The sequence below is a fragment of the Triticum aestivum genome, chromosome 3A, assembly GCF_018294505.1.
Source record: "Triticum aestivum cultivar Chinese Spring chromosome 3A, IWGSC CS RefSeq v2.1, whole genome shotgun sequence".
In the NCBI taxonomy this organism is placed as follows: Eukaryota; Viridiplantae; Streptophyta; class Magnoliopsida; order Poales; family Poaceae; genus Triticum; species Triticum aestivum.
The window spans coordinates 365,450,871-365,466,702 of NC_057800.1; the positions used below are offsets into that span (position 1 = coordinate 365,450,871).

General features: G+C 42.9%; 1 long non-coding RNA gene across 1 annotated transcript; it reads right to left on the bottom strand.

Annotated features, from left to right (window-relative positions):
* Positions 1–13,221: 13,221 nt before the first annotated feature.
* Positions 13,222–15,015, bottom strand: LOC123061299 (uncharacterized). Its single transcript, XR_006428874.1, has 2 exons — positions 13,873–15,015; positions 13,222–13,762 (listed from the first exon to the last, which is right to left on the bottom strand). It is a non-coding gene; the product is annotated as an uncharacterized lncRNA (long non-coding RNA).
* Positions 15,016–15,832: the final 817 nt, after the last annotated feature.

The window sequence follows — 15,832 nt, forward strand, 5'->3', positions numbered from 1 at the left end:
GCTAACGCGACTCTACGGTCAGAGACCCTTTGCCGAAACTGTGTGCGATGCAATAATCACAAATGGTGGTGTAAAAAACCATCAAAAAAGGTGCAAAACATTTGAGATGGCGGAGCCATCAAACAAGGTTCAGATTTTAGTTACGTGTGCGATGCTGGGCACACGGTTAATCCATTCCAACTAGTTGCGATGTGGCAGAACAACAGAAACGGGCAGCCATATCAATGTGTTTGCACTGCAGGACACACAGTTAATCCATTCGAACTATTTCCGATGAGGTAGAACAACAAAAACAGGCAGCCATATCAATGTGTGTGTGATATATGGCATACGGTTCACTCGGAAGAACTGTTTTCGATTAGGGAACACAACAGAAACAATTCAACTTAACAAGATGTGTGTGATATGCGGCATACAATTCACATGGATGAACTATTTGCAATGAGACAAAAGAACACAAACGAGTCATGTAAACAAGATGTGTGTGATACGTGGCAAACAGCTGACTCGGATGAACTGTTGTGATGAGAAATTACAACACAGACGCTCAATATAGTTACTTCATGTGCGATTCTATGTGTACAAAAAACTTTGAAAAATGCAAACTAGCTGCTTGCGGTGGCTAGGAGTATCGCACACGATGTGTCTGTGAGTACTCGTGTGCGATGATTAGTATGTTAAACATACGTTTCCTTATGTTAACAAGTATGTGAATTTGCAATATGGACAGTTAATATGCAAATGGCTTCTGGACAACGGGCACACGCTTAAACCCAATGAACTGTGTACGATACTAATACTTTCCATGAAAATTTATGAACTTGGGTAACAACTTTTGAGTAACATATGTATAGTGGTTACATTATTCGACAAAAGGAGGATCTTCGTAACACGGTTTTGACAACCATATGGTCCATATCTACATACTTAACATAGTAACAACTATCACACTTTAAGAGGCTAAGGGCCAACAACCATATGGTCCATATATACATACTTAACATATAGAGTAACAACTAGCACATTTTAAGAGGCCGAGGGCCAACAACCACAACTATGCACTGGAAGCAGCTTGATCACGGCGACTCGGCATCTCGTCAATGAAAAGGAAGAGCCCTCATGTGCCTTGGTAGAGCATGAGTAGAATAGTGTCTCCAATTTTCCAATATGGATGCATTTCCACGAGAAGCGAGAACTTGTTAATTTGAATGGTCCATTTCTGTGGGAAATGCAGTACCTCGCAATCACTTTAGCATTATTAGAAGGCACAAGCGTAATTTGACCACGCTAGGAAATCGATCCAGGAACTGCCAGAGGGGGCAATTTCTGTTGACATGAAGAATAAAAACCAATTTTAACATATCGTTGAAGATATATATAGTTTATGAGCATCAACGTTAAAATAAGACTTTTTACCAGCGTTTTGTGCACACAATTGGTCTTGTTCAGTGTGTGCACCACAGGTCTAATTAATCCCATCCAAAATCCAGCATTCATACGTTGTGCCTGAGGGAGTCCTGGACTAAGGGGTCCTAGGGCGTCCGACTTGTTAACTATGGGCCGGACTGATGGGCTGTGAAGATACGAAGACCAAAGACTACACTCGTGTCCGGATGGGACTCTCCTTGGCGTGGAAGGAAAGCTTGGCGACCAAATATGTAGATTCCTTCTTTGTAACCGACCTTGTGTAACCCTAGATCCTCCCGGTATCTATATAAACCGGAGGACTTAGTCCGGAGGGAGAGATTCATTACCATAGCCATACAAGCTAGGCCTCTAGGGTTTAGTCATTATGATCTCGTGGTAGATCAACTCTTGTAATACTCATATTCATCAAGATCAATCAAGCAGGACATAGGGTATTACCTCCATAGAGAGGGCCCGAACCTAGGTAAACATCGTGTCCCCTGTCTCCTGTTACCATCGACCTTAGATGCGCAGTTCAGGACCCCCTACCCGAGATCCGCCAGTTTTGACACAGACATTGGTGCTTTCATTGAGAGTTCCAATATGACGTCGATGACAGGATCGATGTCTGGCCTTGTTGTAAAGGATAATATCACCACCGGAGGAACGCTGGCTCCAGTCCAAACACTCCGGCTCGGCGACTTTACCATGACCGCCCGTTTGGTCGTTAAGCCGACGATGACCTCCCGGGTCATCGAAAACCCCCTTCGTATCGACTCTGAACACTCCAAGCAGATGGATCCAGTGGAGCTTTCATCCTTAAACAAGCTTCTAGATCACATCGCCGCCTTGGGGTCGCTACAGACTACGATCGAATTGGGCTTAAACCCGATCAGAGAGAAATCAAATCTCCATCGATCACCCACCAGATAGCGGTAGTCGACGAGCGAGTCGACAACTCTTCCTCCATGCTAAGGATGGAATATGTCCGGATCTCCGGTCTCGAAGAGCCGGACACCTACCTGTGAGGAGATGCATCCTGCCCTCCGAACATAGAATTGGACGACGGGCCTAAGAAATCAGTGGATATACCGGAGCCCGATTTGATAAGTTCGAAAGACCTTCAGACTCCAGATCCAAAACTGGGTTAGGGTTCAGATTTAAATCCACCCAACCACCCGAATACAAGCGCTCTCATGAGAATACAACAACAGTCTCAGGAAATGGTCCACCACTTTTGGGCCAGATTCCTTCTTGTCAAAAACAAGATTAAAGATTGCCGCGACGAGGAAGCGATCTCAGTGTTCCGCAACAACTGCAGGGACGAAGGAATCCTCAACTCCATCAACCGCCATCGCATTCTACACTTCGTTGACTTGGCAACTATCGTACAGAAGTACGGCGCAATGGAAAGCGCCCGGAAAACTCAAGAAGCCCGTTGGGAATCATCGGTCCCCACTCAACCCCTCATTCAGGCGAAAAGGGCGCACCCTTGCAACATGCCCGGTTCAATAGTAAAGAAATATAAGTCCAGTACGGGTGAGGAACCGTTCTGGAAGGATGGCTCGATGGGCCATGCAAAATACATGCAACACCGAATAACATACCAACACATAGCCTTAGAGCTTGTTGGTTACTCCGGCAAGTGGCCAAGAGCGGCGAGGATATCCTCACCAAGAATAACCCAGAACAACACCCCCCAGAGGACAACGACCCCAAAGTACTGATGGTCTTCGACACATTCGCCTCAAACAATAGGCACAAAATAGCACTACGCGGACTCGCCGAAGTATGTCAAATAGCAGCAATAAACCCTTGGAACGACACGGCTATAACTTTTAATGCCGGCGATGAACCAAAATACAGGACAGTCCGAGCACCATCCGCCTTGGTCCTCAGTCCAATCGTGGACAGCTTTTGGCTCACCAAGGTCCTCATGGACGATGGCAGCGGACTAAACCTCATCTATGAAGATACACTCCACAAAATGGAAATAAAAAGGAGCCGCATTGAGCAAAGTAGCATGACCTTCCAAGGAATTATTCCCAGTCGGGAGGCGCGGTGTGCAGGAAAAATAACACTCGACGTGGTATTTGGCACATGGAGAATTATCGGTCCAAAGAAATAACATTCCAAGTGGCCCCTTTCAACAGCAGATATCACGCCCTTTTGGGGCGGGAGGCATTCACACGCTTCCAAGTTGTACCTCATTATGGGTACATGAAGGTTAAGATGCCCGGGCCCAAAGGCATAATCACTCTCGCCAGTGATCCGGACATAGCACTCCGCGCCGAAAATAAAACCGCATCCCTGGCCCTTGAAGCATTATCTGAAACCCTCGCGGCCGAAGAAATAACCGCACTGCGCTCCACGATGGACAGGGACGATGTGATCTTAGACAAACTCCCCAAGTCCACCTCCTTCAAGCCAGCGGAAGAAATAGTCAAATTCTAGGTCCATCCAACGGACCCCAAAAAGACGACATCTATTGGGGCACAACTAGACCCAACGGTCGACGCCGCGCTAAGGGATTTTCTCCGTGAAAACTGGGATATATTCGCCTGGCACCCTTCTGACATGCCAGGTATCCTGCGCAAACTGGCCGAGCATAGCCTCAACATATTAAAGGGATACAAACCGATCAAACAAACATTGTGGCATTTTTCCGAACCCAAACGTCAAGCCATGGGAGAGGAGCTAGCCAAGCTAATCGAGGCCGGATTCATTAGAGAAAGAAAACATCCGGACTGGCTGGCAAACCTGGTGATGGTACCAAAGAAGGATAAATCCTGCCGCCTGTGCGTCGATTTTAAAGACCTCAATAAGGATTGCCCTAAGGATCCCTTCCCCCTCCCCCACATTGATCAAATCATTGATGCTACCGCAGGACACGACTCACTATGTTTCCTCAATGCATATTTCGGATACCATCAAATCAAAATGAAGGAGTCCGACCAAGCTACAACAACATTCATCACCCCATATGGGTCAGTCTGCTTCAACACCATGCCCTTTGGGCTCAAGAACGCCGGTGCCACCTACCAACGCATGATCCAAACATGCCCGGAGAAACAAATCGGAAAGACAGTTGAAGCCTATGTGGACGATGTCGTAATCAAGATAAGGCATGTCGAAACACTAATAGATGACCTACGCCTCACATTTGACAACCTCTGCGCATATGACATTAAGCTCAATCCGGAAAAATGTGTTTTTGGCATCCCCGCAGGAAAGCTGCTGGGCTTCATCGTCTCCAATAGAGGAATTGAACCAAATCCAACCAAAATTCGAGCTCTTTCACAGTTAGCTGCGCCAACAGACCTTAAACAAGTCCAAAAATCCGTGGATTGTGTGGCAGCTCTAAGTCGCTTTTATCTCCAGACTATCGCCTTCTACGGCGAATCAATCACTTCGAGTGGACGGATGCGACAACAGCCGAACTGCAAGAAATAAAAACACTCCTAGCGAGCAACCCAATCCTGGCCGCGCCAAACGTCGGCGAACCCATGCTGCTATACATATCGGCAACACATCAAGTGGTGAGCGTCGTGCTCGTCATTGAACGAGAGCAGGACGGACATAAATTCCCGCTTCAAAAGCCAGTATACTACGTATCCACTATCCTTACACCATGCAAATCCCGCTACCCCCATTATCAAAAGATAGCATACATGGTCTTCATGGCATCCCGAAAGCTATGACACTACTTTTCCAGGAGTGTTCGATCATGGTGGCTTCCAAAGTACCACTCAATGACATAATAAACAACCACGATGCCACAGGCCGAATTGCCAAATGGGCTATTGAGATCCTTCCATTTGATATTACATACAAACCACATCGAGCTATTAAATCCCAAGTACTGGTCGACTTCGTCGCCGAATGGACAGAAGTCGGACTCCCTAAAGAGCACGACACATATTTCAATTGGGTTATGTATTTCGATGGCTCCAAAATGCTGGCAGGGCTAGGAGCGGGCGTCATTTTAACGTCCCCCACTGGAGACGTCGTTCAGTACGTACTCCAAATACTATACACAGACTCCAATAACACAGCCGAATACGAGGCCTTATTGCACGGTCTGCGGATGGCTGTCTCCATGGGCATACAACGCCTGGAAGTGCGCGGGGACTCAAACCTTGCAATATCTCAAATAAATGGAGACTTTGATGCCAATGATCCGAAGATGGCAGCTTATCGTAATGCCGTCCTAAAAATGTTGGCTCGGTTCGAGGGGCTCGAGTTCCATCACATGGCTCGAGAAAGTAATCAAGCAGCGGACGTTCTTGCTCGTATCGGCGCCAAGCGCGACCCCATCCCACCTAATATCTTTCTGGAAAGGCTTTTTAAGCCACCCTTGTGGCCGGGGGAAAACGGCAACACTAGTCCATATCCGAACACAACCCCAGATTGGGAACACACCGATATCATCGAAGGCTCAGCCACCGAAATAACACCGTCGGCGCATCTCATTATGGCAGTCATTGCCCCATGGACCGAACCCTTCTTGGCCTACCTTAACAGGAAGGAACTTCTTGAGGATCAGAATGAGGCCCGCCGCATTGTCCGGTGTTCGAAGGCCTACAAGGTTCACGATGGAGAGCTCTATAAGAAAAGTGTTATCGGAGTCCTCCAAAGATGTATCTCTGAGGAGGAGGGGCGGCAGCTCCTGGCTAAGATTCATGCCGGTCTCGGTGGGCACTAGGCCGCAGCTCAGGCCCTTGTTAGCAAGGCCTTCCGTACAGGGTTCTATTGGCCGACGGTCCGATCAGATGCGAAGGACCTTGTCCAACGTTGCGTCAGATGCCAACGCTTTGCCAACCAAAGCCATATGCCCCCCACCGCCCCATAAACCACCCCCATCACTTGGCCTTTTGCGGTGTGGGGACTGGATATGGTTCGACCCCTTAAAGGAGGAAGCCATAAGAAAAAATATATGCTGGTCATGGTGGATAAATTCACTAAGTGGATAGAGGCCAAACCAGTTAAAACGGTCGAGTCCGGGCTAGTAATAGACTTTATATCTGGCATCGTACACCGTTATGGTGTCCCACACAACATCATCACTAATAACGGCTCCAACTTCACAGCCAACAAGTGAAAACCTGGTGCGCTAATCTGGGCATCAAGCTCGATTACGCCTCTGTCTATCATCCATAGATAAGCGGTCAAGTCGAAAGAGCCAATGGTCTTATTATGAGCGGCATGAAGCCTAGACTAGTGCGGTCTTTGAACGAATCAGACAAGCACTGGGTTAAGGATCTCGACTCTGTACTCCGGGGGCTGTGGACCACGCCCAATCGCACTATCGGATACACACCTTTCTTCATGGTGTACGGCACAGAGGCAGTGCTACCCTGAGACATTATTCATGACTCACCTCGAGTGAGCATGTACGAAGAGAGAGAGGCCGAGCTCGATCGGCAGGACAGCTTAGATGCCCTGGAGGAGGAGCGCAACATCGCAAAAGCCCGTTCCACATTTTATCAACAACAGGCTCGCAGGTATCAAAGTAGAGAAGTGTGGGCCAAAACTTATAACGTCGACGAACTCGTTCTACGCCTGCCGGGGAAGAAATAGGACAAACTCAAGCCCAAGTGGGAGGGTCCCTTCATCATCGACGAAGTTCTCACCAGAGGGGCGTACCGGTTGCGTAATGTGTCAGACAATCGACTACAGCCGAACACCTGGAACGCGGCTAGACTCCGAAGATTCTACGTCTATCGCCAAACTCTTTGTTTGTCTCCTTCCCCCTATTGTTTCAATCATTTTTTCTCTCTTTTCGTTTTTTCTCTATAGCCTTAAAAGCTTTCATGCTATTATTATTTTCCAAGCATCAAGCTCGTCACATATGTGTTTTTCCCCATATGTACCTTTTCTTCGCCATTATATGCATCGATATGACTTATGTTTTGACCAAGCTGGGTTGCCTGGCTCCTGTGCTTATGCCCTACGTTCCCGTTAGTTCGCCTAGGGCATAAAGGGAGCACCTCTGTGATTGTTACTGCTGGGTCATCCGGATGTGTACCTCAGACTGGGTGTAGCCGAAAGCTAGCGTTCTTAAGGGAATATTCGGTCGGTGAATTAAAGATGTTTTTGCATTCGCCCCATTTGAGAACCCCCAGAATATATATATATATATATATATATATATATATATAATTATATTTATATATATACATAAACACTATTCTGATCACGGTATCAGAATAATATTCTGATCACGGGATCAGAATAATATTCTGATCACAACCTGACCTACCCCGCTAGTAGTACGTTGAACTTCCATGTGAACTAGGTTGAACTTCCGCCAACATTGCCCAATTGGGGCTTGCGATATACCCTTGGAAAGCTATGGACACCAATATCATGACCCAACTTAATTTTTTGGCAAAATATAAGCGGTTTAAGAGCGGTTTTGAAAACCGTTTTTTCTTCGCACAAAGAATGTGAATCGTATTTTCGATCGCATTTTTAAACCGTTTATCGGAATGAGGCATATAATATGGCGTTGGAAAGCTGCTGCAAAACCGCTCCTTCCACATGTTGAAAGTTTTCTCTAATTTCCTATGGTTAAAGAGTAATTTGAAAAAACGTAAAATTTCATAAACCGAACAGCTGAGTTTGTTTTTTCAATGTCATTTCTAAACGGCTAATCCAATGGAGGCATATGATACGGCGTTGGAAAGCTTATGAAAATGCACTACTTTTTCGTCTTGAATGTTTTTTTCTAATTTTGAATGGTTTAAGAGTAATTTAGAAAATGGTCCAAGTCCTACCGAGTTTGTATTCGAGCTAATTTTTTAACCGTGCGTCCGAATGCAGCAAATGATATGGCGTTGGAAAGCTTGAACAAATGCGAATTTTTTTGGCATGTATTGTTTCTCCCAATTCTTTACGGTTTTAAGTCAGTATCGAAAATGGCGAAAAACGTATTTTCGCCATAATTTCTATAAACTTTATCGGAATGGGGCAAATAATATACCGCTGAAAAGCTACGAAAAATGCAAAACTTTTTCATGTTGATGGTTTTCTCTGATTCCTAGCCGTTTTCAAGTAATTTCGAAAACGGTGGGATCATGCGTTCTGCCTTTATCGCGAAACAGATTCTTCGAAAATGCACCGCGTGAAGAACCTGAACTTCTCGGCGCGTGTACCTAAACTTCCCTCTATTTTTTCAGGTTCTTTTTTTGCTCGTAGCTCTTCATCCACTGCTCGTAACTCTCCATCCACTCACCGGAATTGAGCAAGTGATATACCGATGGAAAGCTGCTGTAAACACACAACTTTCCCGTGTTGATCATTTTTTCATACTCGCGACGATTTTAAAAGTTTTTCATCTCAAATTCATTTAGTATAGTAGTCTAACTTCGTTCTGTTTTCACGTTGAACTTGTTTGACATATTTTACTTTGTAATTTTCTCATCCGTTTCGCCAGTGTTACACAAATGATATTCTTTTTGTACAAACCTCTCTCACAATATTTTTTTTTAACTTTCTTCGATCGAGGACTCGAACTTACATAGATGATATTCCTGTCATTTTGAAGTAAATTAGAGAAATGACGAGATCATGATTTTTTTTCCTTCATTGCGAATGGAAACACGCTGCGTGAAGTAGTTGAACTTCACGGGCATGTCTATTTGAACCTCACTCTGTTTTTGACGTGCTGTTTTTTGCACTATGTGAAGTAGTTGAACTTCTGGGGCATGTCTATTTCAACTTCACTCTATTTTACTTTATTGTATTTTTCTTATATATGAAATACACACCATGTAGTACTGAACTTCCGGTTGTTATCACTTTGAACTTCTCTCTGGTTTGAGAGAATTTTTTTAAAACACAAAAAACAACATGTTTTTTATGTATTTTGGACATCTAAGTACACGGTGAACCTCTCTCACAAGAATTTTTAACTTTTCCTCGCCACGTACTTGAACTTCTAGCAACCATTTTTTGTTTATGAGTTGTTTTTAAAAGTACAAAAAATGGCATTGTGTTTTTTATTTTCTGAACAGGTAAATCCTAGGGTTTTAATAAACTCCAAACTTATCTGTTATTTCAATTTGAAATTCACCTTTTTTATATTTTAGTAAAGATTTGTATTTGATTTTTATACAAAAAAATCAAACATGGAAATACAAGGTGAACCTCTCTCGCAAGAATTTTTGAACTTCTCCGGACAGAGCACTTGAACTTCTTTCAACAAACCTTTTAAGCTCTTATTTTTTCTATACTTTTATTCTCACCTGAAATGCATTGCTTGCAGTACTTGAACTTCTTGTTGTTTTCACTATGAACTTCTTTCAACAGGTAAGAATTTTTTTAATACGTCAAAACATGTTATAAATGGTATACATGAAAATTTTAAACCGTTCATCAAAATGTGGCACATAATATACCCAGTGGAAAGCTTATGAATCGCAACAAGTTTTTCATGTAGACATGTGTTACAAATTTGTTGCCATTTGAGAGCGATTTTTAAAAATGGTAAAACAAGGTTGTTTTTTGCTTTTTAAAACAACATGTAAATGAATGATGGACATCTCGCAAATATAATTTTTGAACCTTGCAGGGTGGAGCACGTGAACTTCTTGCAACAAACTTTTTAGGCTTTTAGTTTTGTATTCTTTTATTCTCTTCTGAAACGCATTTCGTGAAGTAGTTGAACTTCCCGTTGTTTTCACCTTGAACTTCTGTCACATATTTTTGTTCAACCTCTTCACAAGAAATTTTGAACTTTCACGGGACGAGCACTTGAAATTCTAGCAAAAAAAACTTTTATCCTTTGCTTTTTTAATTCTTTTGTTAATACAAAATGCACACTATGTAGTACCTGAACTTCTGGAAATTATCAATCTGAACTTCTTAGATCATGCGTTTTGCCTTCATTGCAAAAATAGAGTCTCTAAAATGCACTCCATGAAGTGGTTAAACTTTTGGAGCAGTTCTGTTTGAACTTCACTCTGTTTTTCTTAACTCCCCAACCACTTATTTGTGTATTTCTAAAAATGTGAAAATTGGAGTTTGTTAGAAACATCGAACTTCTTTGTTATTTCAAATCGATAAAAAAGTGGACAATTTTCCAATGGTAGAATTTAATATAGTTGTGAACACAACATTGGATTAGCGGCCAGTTTAATATAGCTGTCAACTCCTTTTTAAACTTGCAAAGATATACATAACACACTCGAACTTCTCAAACACAACATTTTGACCTTCACAAAGAAAAGTTTAAGAAAAAAATTTGCACAGTAGTACAAGACAAACAGAGCATCCTATGCATATTTTTTTGAGATGGCAACATGCATGTAGGGGCTCATAAGGGCGTTGTGCAGCGAGCATCGGTCGGTGGTAGTAGCATAAGGCGTCGTCCGCTTTCAGATCGATGTTCTTGAGCTGGTTTCAAAGAGGAGCAACGACTTTCTGTTGCACTATAGATTCAAACATACAAGCATATCCCCTCCTAACGAATGAATGGAACGAGTGAGATGAGTGAGTCTGAATATGCATGAATATATAAAGGCCATGTATTTTATTTGGAATATCTGCTACATCTGTGAATATAGACAAAAAAGTAGAACAAGAGTGGATCTTGTTGGAAATTGTACCAACTGCAAATAGGTATATTCATCCACTTCTGGAGCAGTTCTTTTTGAACTTCACTATGTTTTTCACGTGTTGTGTTTTACCCGTAACTTCCCAACCACTTACCAGAATTGAGCAAATTATATACCGATAGAAAGCCGTTGAAAACACCCAACTTTGCCATGTTGATCATTTTTTCATACTCTTGGCGGTTCAAAAGAATTTTTTACAATACATAAAAATGTGTTTTAATTAGTATACATGAAACTTTTAAACCATACATCGGAATGTAGCATATAATATACCATTGGAAAGCTTATGAATAGGAGCAACTTTTTCATGTAGACAAGTGTTACCAATTCGTCGCCGTTTGAGGGCAGTTTTAAAAATGGCAAAAAATTTGTTGTTTTTCCTCTCTTTTTTAACATGTAATTAAACTATTATATATTTTTTAAATGGAACTTCTCGGTTTTTTCAATTTGGACTTCTTGGTGTTATTCATTTGTAACAGAAAAAACCCAAGTTTTTGTAATAAACATACTACAATTTCTTGGTTATTTCAAACTAAACTTCTTGGTTTATTCGTGTTTTATTGATTTAGAAGTGAGAAATATTTTACCTTTTTATGAATGTGGAACTGCTTTGTTAATTTAATTTGAACTTCTCAATTTATTTTATTTTCTGCAAAATGAAAAAAATCCTTTTATAAAAGTTATTTTTTTATTTTTGAACTTCCAAGTTTTTAAGAATCATTAAGTTTTCGTGTTTTTAAACCTTGTACTTCTCTCTTATTGTTGTTTGACCTTCTTAGTTTTTTCAGAAATGATTTTTTAATTTTTTATTTAAAAGTAAAAATAAAAATAAACCGGACATCGAACCACCCCATTTCCTAAATTTGAACATCAGGGTCTTTTGTGGATACGGGGAAATCCATTTTAATAAGTAGTGTACTACTCTATTTTTTAATATGGAATTTCTTGGTTTTCTCAATTTGAACTTCTTCGCTTTTAGTTTTTAGAAATAGAAAAAAAATTAACTTTGAATTTCGTTATTGTTTCAATTTGTTCTTGTTTTTTATTTTATTTAAATGGGGGAAATTTGATTTTGTTTTTTGTTAAATTTGTGTAGTGTTTGTGGTAAATTTTTCAATTTCTTCTTAAAGTGGTTTTTTCTTTTTTTACATATAAACGTCCAAGAATTGATTGTGTCGCATAAAGGACATATATGATAGTTTTCTTTGTACATATCAATTTCGTACATGAAACTTTCTATCATGTTACATGTTCTTGACCTTTTTTATTTATTATATTTGAACTTCTTTCTTTTTATACACAAAAATAAAATAAAACCACCTGTTGTTTTGCACTAACACACACAAAACGGAAGCACACAAGGGGAGGAACGCTTGTGATTTATTATATTTGAACTTATTTGTTAAAGAGCATGGAAGCTCGACCAAAAAAACAAGCACAGTCATGGCAGAGAAGCTCGTCCTCCTCGTGCCGTTGTGTTCCATAATATTTGATAGGGTTTTCAGTGTTTTATTTTTGCTGAAAGGTGTTTCCAAAACTTTCTTTCACAAACTTTGCATGCTCTCCGTACATCTGACGAGTTGTGGGCACCTAATGAGGAAACAATATGTATGTGTTGCGAAATGATGGCATTAGCATTTGTTGCCCAATTATAACAACTACTCATCTTGTAATGTGAAGGTTTAAACTAGCATTTTTTTGCTCTACTAGCAAAGGTCACTGCTTCTTCTGATGTACTAGAAGTTAGTAGAGTCAAAAAAATTGACCTTTATGGCAACCTCACAAACTTTTGATTATTCAATTAGAAAGAGAAAGTGTCCGATGAATGAAACTGGTCAGGTGCAGCTAATGAAATCTGAATCTGGAGAAGTTGAAGTTGCATGGTAAAATGGCGAGTAAAGCTACCAATACACATTTACTAATGTTCCAAATGTTGCAATTCAGCAAGATTGTACACTTTACTGATGTTCCAAATGTTGCAATTCAGCAAGATAGTACACTGTACTCCATTTTCTACAAGGTCATGTTTGGTTTGTTTTCAATATGCTATGAATTTCCCTTTGTACGTCAAAAAATTACTTCTACCAGAAACATGATAAAGCACACTAAGATTGTATTTTATTTTGTTATGATCATTCAGAATGTTGAAGCTTCCAAGCGGATGGAGAAATGATACATCCACAGGAAGGCCATATGTAGAAAGCAACATCATTATCTTTAACCAACAAGTTCAAAAACAAAAATTAAAGACAGCAACAGCAGCTAAACTCTCACAGAGATCTTTCTCCCACTCTAGCTGAACTGCAGCAGCAGCGCACTAACATCAGTTAGACGGCGAGGCAGGACGCAACAACATCAGCTAGAAGCAACCAGCAAATGTAGGCTAGGTCATGACGGTGGCACCGAGATGGAGGAGGTGTCGGGCCATGGCAGTGAAAAATAACTGTGATTGAAACCACGTGATGTACCTAGGTGTTACAAGAAAAGAAATAGTAAGCACATCAAGTTTCAGCGCCTCTTCCACACACAGATGTGCAACAAAATTGGAATTCCTTCTTATATAGATGAACTTGAACCCCTGAAACTTGTGAGATATGAACGCATTTCTCGGAAGCCATCAACCACCTCAGAGAAAGCCCTGGAATCCTCTGACATCGTGCATTATCAAACTTGGTCTTCAGTCTCAATAATATTATTTCAGAATCCTCTTTCAATCGCCATCAACATGGTTGTCCCTGTAGGCCAACTATCAACTTTACCATTCTGAAAGTACTAGATTTTGGCAAAGTGTGTACCAGCTACTGAAGAAATTGAAGATAGTTGCAAACAACATACGAGCTACAACCTAGCAGTTTGCAAGCACACGAGTGAAGGCAGTGCCTTTGTTCTTCTTGAACTTCTAATTTTTCTGATTCTGAACTTGCGGCTGTTCTTTTTTTGTAGGGTGCAGTGCAACTGACGGTGCTCGGAGGCCAGCTTCACTCCATCAAGTAGCCACGTCCAACGCCGCACATGACGGCAAGCAGGGGAGGAAGGAGAGACAGACCTGGCAGCAAGCGGGGGAGGAGCCAGAGAAGCGCTACGTCGGGGATGCAGGGTGAAATTCAACCTAAAGTGCAGAAACACACATGAAAAACACTCTTAAGTAATCCAAGCTATATCAATTAGCAGGCAAGGACTAAGCTAGAAGGGAAAACAAACACACAAAACTGGTACTACTGCACTGAGACATTTTAGTGAACATTTTGTGTGCACACACCAAAATCTAGAGAAGTGAAGAGTGAAGAAGCAGAGAGGAGGAACGGTGGGTAGGAGCCTGCGCGGTGCAGTGTCTGCATTCAGGGACAAGCTGGGGATGGAGGAGCTCGCTGGAGCAGCACCAACCCCATGCGCGCAAAATTGGAGCCGGTTGAGCGTGAGATGCATCCTAGAAGAGTCGCCCTGCTGCTATGGCGCGACTTGGACTGCAGCGACTCACCTATTTTTTTATGCATACGCGAGGAAGGAGGCAAGCAGCAGGATGGGCCATGATCATCGACCAGGAGCCAGAGGAGAGGAGTGGATCATTGGGGGCGGCGACACATCGGGCGGTGGATGAAGGAGGGCTACTTCCTTGTGGCGGAAGTGCCCTTGAGTCGGAAGGAGGCAGGGGCACCGGCGTGCCTGGAAGAGGCGGCGGCCTCGCGCCGGAAGGAGGCACGGGCGCGACGTGCCTGGAGGAGGAGGCGGCCTCGGCAGGAAGAGGCAGGGTCGCCGGCGGGCCAGGAGGAGGCGGGGGCGGCGGCGGCCTCGTGCCACCGGAAGGAGGCTGAGGCGCGGACGGCCCCGCGCCCAGAGGAGGCTGGGGCGGCGGTGAGCCGGAAGGAGGCGGGGCCGGCAGGTGCGCCGGAGCCGGGGGCAGTTGGTCGGGGGGTTGCGGGTGGGATCGGGGGTGGTTGCGAGGGAAAGTGCGCGACGGGGGGAGGGGAAGCCGGATAAGGTACGGGAGATTTTTTTTTCTTTTCGGTTCGCTGCGATCTCAGAAACATCCGATCAGCTCTATATAGGGATTCTGTGATTCAAATAGTTATTTTGATCTCAGGATTAGAATAGTATTGTCCTATATATATATATATAATATATATATATATATATATATATATACTGCGATTTTTTTCAATTACATTTCGAACATGCGCTCTAACGCATGTACACCCAGTGAGAGGAATCCTTAATGGAATTATTCTCTCCGGAAGATGTTTCTTACATGATGTAATGTAACATAACTAGCCAGATACAACTTGTTTGTTCAAGCAACTATGACCCCTACGCCTGGTTTCCACGCATACCCCAGTCTATTCGGCCGCACGGGTACTCGGAAACACTTCGCGGCTTCGGGTCTAGAGGGCAAAGCCAAAAGGTCTTCCATGACAATCATTTTACAATTCAGCTAGACGGAAAAATACACAGTCATTTCGACTCAAAAATTTCCTCCTCTATACCCTCCAGCAAACTATCTAACTTACAATCCTGCTGGGAATATCTAGCGGCCACCTCTACTTGGTCATATACTAAACTAACGGGAATTTCTTTCCCATTTGACCCTAGCAGTGCGACCCGGGCCATGTGATTTGGATTCAGCTTCATATACCGCGTTTTCACCATGGCCCAGGCCTCTCGCGCACCCTCTCGGCAGGCCGATATCTTCCATAGTCGAATACGCCGCCGCACTCCCTTGAACAGCTCTACAAGCTCCTCCATATTCCCTGGAGGGGAGGCAGATGGCCAAAAGGCCTTGGATACACTCTGCATTGCCTGCCAAGCTT